Genomic DNA, 7,981 nt, shown 5'->3' with positions numbered 1-7,981 from the left:
GGCCCAAAGCCGATGTGCCATTCCTAATCCCCTCTGTTCCTGCCTTTGTGTTGGGGCCCAGCAGGAAGTGAGTGCCGGGCAGACAACAATTAACAAAAGAGCTGTGAAGAATACAATTAGCCATCAATAGGAAACCACAGGCCTTTGTGCCTGTTTCCATGGAGATGCTTGACTAACCACTATTCCAGGATTACAGAGCCCCCTTTCCACTTCTCCCTCTTCTTGCTGGCTGCCCTGTCTCTTTCTCTTTTCTCTCTCTCTCTCTCTCCTCTCTATCTCTTATTTTCTCTGCTTTCTTGTCGTTTCTTTTCTACTCCATCTCCCCCTGTGCACACACACCTCTTTATTTCTGTGTCAGCCTCTTGTCACTAAGCAACTCGGGAACCCTACACTAGCACTCACACCTTTGTTCCTTCAGGTCTTCCACTTTTGTCTCTCCTGCTGAGCAGAGGTGAAGTTGGCAAGTTGTCTCTCTCTCTTTCTCTCTCTCCTAGCCTCAACCCCTCCCCCCCAACACCACTACCACCCCCATACCAACCCCCTGTTCTCTCTCTCTCTGTCTTTCTCTCTCCCTCTCTTTTATTTGTCCTGAGCCCCGAGGATTAAATGAGGGTGAGCTTTGTGTAGACCTGGGGAGAGGAGGAGATCTGCTCCTCTCATGTTCCAGACACACAAGAGACGCTCCTGTGGAGAAACCCTCATTGTCCGTTTTGTACACTCCACAATTTAACGGACACCGTAGAGCCCGGAGGACCTTAGCGAGAACTCGCCGGCATCTCCAGCGACAAGGAATTGATCCCTATTAAGAGCTCCGAGGCACAGGCCACAGGGACCATCAAATGGTTATGTTTGCATCCTTTACATTCCAAAGAGGTGATGGGCAGTGTGCCTGTGGGTAATGTTGAGGAGAGACCTTTGTCATGTTGTGAGTGGTGTCCTATCTGGGTGGAGGTCATGTCTTAATCACACCTATTTGGCTGTGATAGTTTGACATATTAAGATGCATAACATGCATCATAACAAAGCTGAACTGGGAACAGTCTCTTGAGGTGGGTTAGGAGGGCAGGTGCTCTGCAGAACACAGAGGCCTATCCTGATGCCATTATCAGAGTGAACACCATCAGATGTCGCAAATGCTATCACCAGGGCCAGTGGTGGAAAGTAACTAAGTACATTTACTCAAGTACTGAACTAAGGTACACTTTTTGGGTATTTGTAATTTAATTGAGTAATTTTGTATGCTACTTTATACTTTTACTCCACTACATTCCAGAGGGAACTAGTGGTCTTTCTAGTCCACTGCATTTATTTGACAGCGTTAGTGACTAGATACTTTGGAGATGAAGATTTTATACAATGGATGGCTATATCAAGCTTTTAAAATACAATACATTGCGAAAGATTTAACCAGTGTTGTACTACCTTTTTGGCTTCTGATATACAAATAGCAGTGTGTAGTCAGGGTCACATTTGTATGTATGTAAGTTGTATGTGATTTCCCCTCAAAACCTCTCACATTGTTTAATTAAATAAATGTTCAAATGATGATGAATTATGATTTTTTTCAATTTCTGTATTGGTACTTTTACTTAAGTTAAGGCTCTGAATACTTCTTTCACCAATGACCAGGTCAGTTGGCATCACCTACAGATGGTCACTGTCCACATGTCACCTGTGAAGACTGATAACAAAGTCAGCTCTAGGGTTGTGTTGCTCCTCAAAGAGAATTGTATTTCTGGTCCCACTGCAAAATCACACTGGAATTATGGTATTGTGAAAACTCGCTTTTTTTAACTATCATCTGTCTAATATGTTCATTTGCGTGGGGCCTACTCATAGTCAAAGTTTTGGCATTTGTTGTTTGTTACTGTTATTATTAATTGGTACCTAATATTGTTTTTTGTTTTTCATTATGTTAGTATTACTGCCTTTTTATATTTTCTAATGTCTGTTTTGTAAGTCGCTTTGGACAAAAGAAAAGGTTGCTACACCTGTAACAGGCACTGACTGTGCACTGGTAATCAGTGAAACTAGAAAACGAAATCTTCGCATCAACTCTACAATTGCACAAATATGCAAACAGTAACTGAATATTATTTTTAACATCTAAGTGGATAGATAAAAAGTGTTTGGTCCAAATAAAGTGAAGTCTAATTATAGGAAACAGCGGTGGGAGGATGCATCACTTTGTAGTGTGATAAGCATCAGGACACGGGGATGAATTTCATTCTCTGAAAAGAGTTACAAAAAAAAGAGCTTACACACAATTATCTCATGTGTGTGTAGGCTTTGACACTTGATATTGCAGCTGTATCACTGCATTCTCTTCCTGTTTATAGCATAGCCTCCGTTTGTGCAGAGAAGGCAGCCTCTTCCTTCAACACCTCGCTTGGTGGCAGAGATCTTTATCAAACCACAGTCACTCTGTCATCATTATAAAGTTAACTGTGGATTTCACACAACTAATTCACTTTCTTGGGCAGGATGTGTGATATAAGTTTTTGTGTAGGTGGAACTATTTAAATGGAAAATGGAAAAAATCAGTCAAGTAAACTGATAAAATAGCCACTCAATGAGTATTTCGCTTTCACGGTATAGTTGAGAATGTATAACTTTTTTGCAACTGGTATCCCGTAGTCCAAAGCAATGAGTTCATGTCGCTCTTTCCTCAGAACTATCAACAGGCTTTAACTCATTGCAGATTGCAGTTCTACCTCTGCTCAACCATTGTTGCATCTTGGGAAATGATTGGGATGGCACACAGAGCATACCCATGCACTGTGCCCCAAAATAAATAAGAGCATGACCTTAAAATAAAGCTGTGTGAGGTTTTTGCTTATGTGGTACACTTTGTAATAGCAGGGAAACCAGTATGACACTTTTGCCATGTGTGCATTTCAATGAAACCAAAATGCAAAGGCAATCTGGAAACAGAGTTGAGGTGGATAGGCCTCCCAACCACAGAGGAGAACCAGGGGCGATTGAGAACAGCAAACATGACAACTGTGCACATGAAAAGTCATATATGTGTGCACATACACGATAACCGCTGCCGTATTATTTCTGAGAAGCATTGGAAAACCGCAACACCAACACCCCCATTCCGACCTCCCTTCCGCAGATACCGATAGCTGCAAACAGATCTACTTTGCTGCGCATAAAGAGAAACAGCATAATGTCCTCTTTTTTTTTCATGTGCATCTGCCGATATAGATCACAGCTAAATGTGGCTTTTTGTGTAAGAACAATTTACATCACTAAGGCTGCACAAAACAACATCAGTGCAAAACAGCCAGATAAACAACCTGCACTTCTCTGCTTGGCACGAAAACTAACATCAAGATACAGATTGGAACACGTTAACAAGAGAGGTTTGCATGACAAAACTGTTAATGTGCTCTATTTTTAGGATTCTTGATTTTTTTTCCGTGTGGTTGGTCTCACAGCCAAAAAGGTCTTTTATATGAAGGCTCTTCATTAATGGAACACTGATGTCGGGATTGTCATCTAATTGCTGAACTATGTTGGTTCTCCCCTTTTGGTGGAAAATGTGTCAAATATGTCTTTGGGGTGCCACTAGGACCCCGAGTGCTGTGTCTCTCTTCTCGACACAGGCTTATTCCTGTGAGGTGGAGGCCCTTACTGACTCCAGTGAAGAGTCTCAGTTATGAAGTCCTGGTCCTGGCTCATGTCGTGTAAGATGAGGGAAAAATGGAAGAGAACAAAGACATGGCCTCCTCAAAGGCTCCTTAAGGCAATCACTGAAAAAGAACTTCCCATGAGGTCTTTAAAAGTCCTGTGCAGACCCCTTTCTTCATTACGTTCTGAATGAAACGGCTCTGAAAAAAGCTTTCTAATGTTATTAGGCTTGTGTGAGGCGCCTTGTGTCAGGGCATTCAATGTAGAACCTTTGAGGAGAACTCAAAAAGGGCTCACGGCAGCACATCTTTATGTTAGAGGCGCAAACGGCAAGCAGCTACAGTGGGCAAAGCAGGGTAGATTAGGCCACATAGCAGCGTATTGGTGGTGGTGGTAATAGCGTGGTGCCTGAGTAGGGAACTGGTCATCAGGACCTCAGCCATTACCACCCACACTATTTTATGTTTTCCTTTTTTGTTTGGGGCGAGTGGAGAGGTGTGTGTGTGGGGAGTGGGGGGTGTCTGGGTGGTGGGTCGGTGGAAAACAAACAGAAAGAGGAGAATAAAGGCTTCGTGGCAGGGGCTGGAGGGGAGGACCAGCGGAGCCCCACACAAAGCCCGGCCCTGAAAATAGCCTCCTCGCACAATGTGACCTGCCACTCTCTCCATGAGATAATGTCTAATTGAAAACAGTGTGGCCATTGTGTCGCTGTCACCGGCTCCATTGTCCGGCTCCCCCTCCCCCTCCTCCTTTCTTTCCATTGACGCGGCGCGATTGTTCCCCTCCATTGTGGCTCGCTCGGCCTGCTCTCTCTCTAGCTCTCCCTCCGTATTGTTATAATTTCATTAGTCGTTTGTTTTCTGTTCCCCTTCTCCTTTTGCTCCCCTGCAGATCTTTTGTTCCAACACATTTGCAGGCACTTCATATTGAGTCACCTCCGGGCGTGTGTGTGTGTGTGTGTGTGTGTGTGTGTGTGTGTGCGTGGGTGTGTGTGTGTGCATGAGTGTATGTGCCTGATGTTTATTTCATGGAGAGATAAACAGGATGCAGAAACCTGGCTTATTTTGTTCACTTAGAGTGGCTGATGAGGTTGCAGCATGATGTATGTTATGAGCCATTGAATGGTCGACTCTTAAAGTGTCTCTCAGAGGGAATGAGCTTTTTCCAAACATGTCCTTCACCAAGGCATTGGGGTTCCAAAGAAATGGGCCTGTTTGTTCACACATTTGCACGAGCATGTTATCTGCAGTTTGTCACCTACAACTTGAATGTGGACACCTGGACTATATAACCGCCCCCTCCACACACACACACACACACACACACTCACGCCCCTGTACAATTCTTTGGCCAGAGAATTCAATGCAGCCATGTATCCTTGTTTTTCCAGGCTTATTTTGAACAATTCAAGTTCTTATCAGAACCTGCATATTATTCTACGTGTTAATAGGTGAAAAATGAAGGCATTGAGCATTGTGACAGCCCTGTTAAAACAAGATAAGAGCAGTGATGTTTGAGAGAGAAAGAGGGGGAGAGTGAGAGAGAGAAAGAGAGAGGGAGAGAGAAAGAGAGAGAGCCTGCTGCACTTTGCACGACAAAGACCAGTGATGGACCAGTAGCAGGTCAGTGGAGTTTCCCTATTTTACCACTTTTAAGGCTGTGGTGTAAATGTAATCACAATTACGGTATTACAATCGTCAGAGAAAGGCTAATGATGGACAGCTGCACCATAGTATAGATTCTATGTGGGTCAGTACCTAGTAATTATTATCATGGCAATTATCATCACCATGACAGCAAAATTCTCCATCAATAAACAGACCCCGAAAGAGGCAACCGATATTACAGAACTGAAAGTACAAAAAAGAACTGTCTCGAAATGTTTATAATGAAATATCACTCAACAAAAACTCAACACCAATTCTCTGTGCCATGTATAAAAATATAAGTAAGTGCCATGTGGGACCATTGACTCCACACAGACAAACTGAGAAGGTGTAGAAGGTCAGTGTCTGCATCTCCTGCATAATAGGCATGCTTAAGGAGCGCAGTCTACAATGCACAGCTCTAATAATACACAAGGCGTATCACTTGCACCGAGATGAATGCAAGGCTATTACTAGTAACCAGTATTAGCTGGCCTCAGTGAGAGTTGGGTAAGATCAACCATAAGGAAAAATCAAGGGTCTGCATGAAGTGAGATGACTGTTTTTTCCACAACATGGATTTCAATGAGAGAATTGTGTGTACCGCTGTTTGTTGACCATGGAGGTGATAAATCAGTTGGCAGGATACATTAGACTGTTGCTTTTTGTTGAGTGGTTGCAGATAAGTGGCATACAACCGGGCAGGGCCAAGCTGGTCTGTCCAAACAAGAAAGACGGTGGGGGATTAACAATCGCAATTGCAGTCATAGTGACAAATGAAAATAGAAACATCAGAAAATGAAGAGCTAAATCGAGACATCTTTGTAAGTGTATGTGTGTGTGTGTGGCTGTGGGGAGGGGGGGGGGGGGGGCTGGAGGAGGGGTGAAAGACGTTCAGGTCTGAGAGAGGAGAGGCAGCAGGTGAGAGGTCAAGAGGTCAAAGGGTATGGCAGAGGCAATGAGAACAAAGAGTTTTGAAGGAACAGGAAAGCTCCAGGGAGCCAGACGATAGCAATCTGACCTGGGTAATTTTTCCGCTGGCTTTACATGGAGCGCCAGAGAGAGAGAGGGAGAAGGGGTGAACGAGGCAGGAGGAACCAGAGGGACAATACTTAGAAGTCTGTGATGGAAGTAAGGGCATACCTTAGTTAAAGGGCACCATGTTGTCTGCACAGCTTGGAAATTGCACTACTTCATTAGGCACAAAGCCACCAACAGGATTTCCAGCTTGATCCAGAGTGTGTTCTGAAACCTTCTCCCAAACATGAGCTGTTAGGGTGCCTGTAAAGTAAGAGAATGGAGTATCATAAGAACTGATTACCATAAAAACTGATGAACTTATTCTGATTCTGATTAATAAAAGGCAAAAAAGAGGGCAGGTTGAGAGAGGGAGAGGCACAGGAAAGAGGAATGACACTCATATGGTAACGGTAACGACAGGTGTGCAGCTCGGTGGTGGTGGTAAACTTGTGCACCATTTGCTACTTTTGGAGTCAGCGCCTGGTTTCCTGCGAGCAAGTGCTTGGCTGAGCCTGCAGTAATGAGCTACCGCTGTTTCCGCCTCAGATTGATAATCCTATCTATGGAGCCCCAAACCACTGAGTTCCCCCTCTTCAGGGCACCAACCACACTCCCAGCCCACCTCCCCTTCCTGTTGTAACCACTCTCCTGTCAAGTCTCAACAGGCATTCAGAGCAAGAGGACAGGTAACACTGCTCTCATAAGTGGGTCCCCTACCAGCCCCTCTAACACATGGGCTCTGTTTTTAAACTTATATTATTGTTAACCCTTGTATGGTATTCAGGTCTGTGGGACCCGTTTTCACTTTTGATCAAAACAAAAATAATACTTCTAATCATTTTTTCAAACTCAAACTCATTGGCTTTGGCTCATTTTATGCGAAGAACGGATATCAGTCTACATTTTCATTGAGCGCACACCGTAACCCCCCCCCCCCTACACATTTGTGTTACATAGAGGGTAGTCGGGTCCACTGGACCCGGGGCAAATAAAAGTGTGGAAATTGTAGGTCCTGTGTACCTAAAGTCAGTTTTCCTCCTGTCTGGGTCTGCTGTAAGTGTAAGTGTAAGTGTGTGTGTGTGTGTATGTGTGCGTTTGTGTTTGCCCCGCGTGTATATGTGAGTGTGCCTGCAAGTGTGTGTGTGTGTGTGTTTGTTTGTGTGTGTGTTTGTGTGTATGTGGACCTTGTTTGTATGTAGGCTAAGTATGTGTGTGTGATTGAGTGAGTGTGTGAGTAAGTTAGAGTAAGAGTTTTGTGTTTCTGCCGCTGATGCCATTTAGGGGCCCCTGCCCCTTTAGACATTATATACCATCTAAACTTGCAAAATATGGTATAAAGATCTGGGCTGCCTCTGTGATGCAACTTCCTCATATGCTTGAACTTACAAATCTACATAGGGTAACCTGTTGAGGACACCCTGAGAAAAATCAAGGAATGAGAGTTGTCCTGGACATGGCTCAGGGACTCAGTGGACACAACATCACATGCTAATTTTTTTTACATCCTACAAGCTGGGACAGGAGCTGACCATGGTGGGAACAATAAGGAAAAACCGATCTGAGCTCCCACCCCAACTGCTGCCTACAAGGAACCGGCCTGTCAACTCTTCTAAATGTATTTACCCGGCTGACGCGTCCCTGGTATCCTATGTGCCAAAGAAACGCAAGAATGTTGT

This window comes from Sprattus sprattus, assembly GCF_963457725.1.
Source record: "Sprattus sprattus genome assembly, chromosome: 10".
Taxonomy (NCBI): Eukaryota; Metazoa; Chordata; class Actinopteri; order Clupeiformes; family Clupeidae; genus Sprattus; species Sprattus sprattus.
This window is presented reverse-complemented; position numbering follows the sequence as displayed.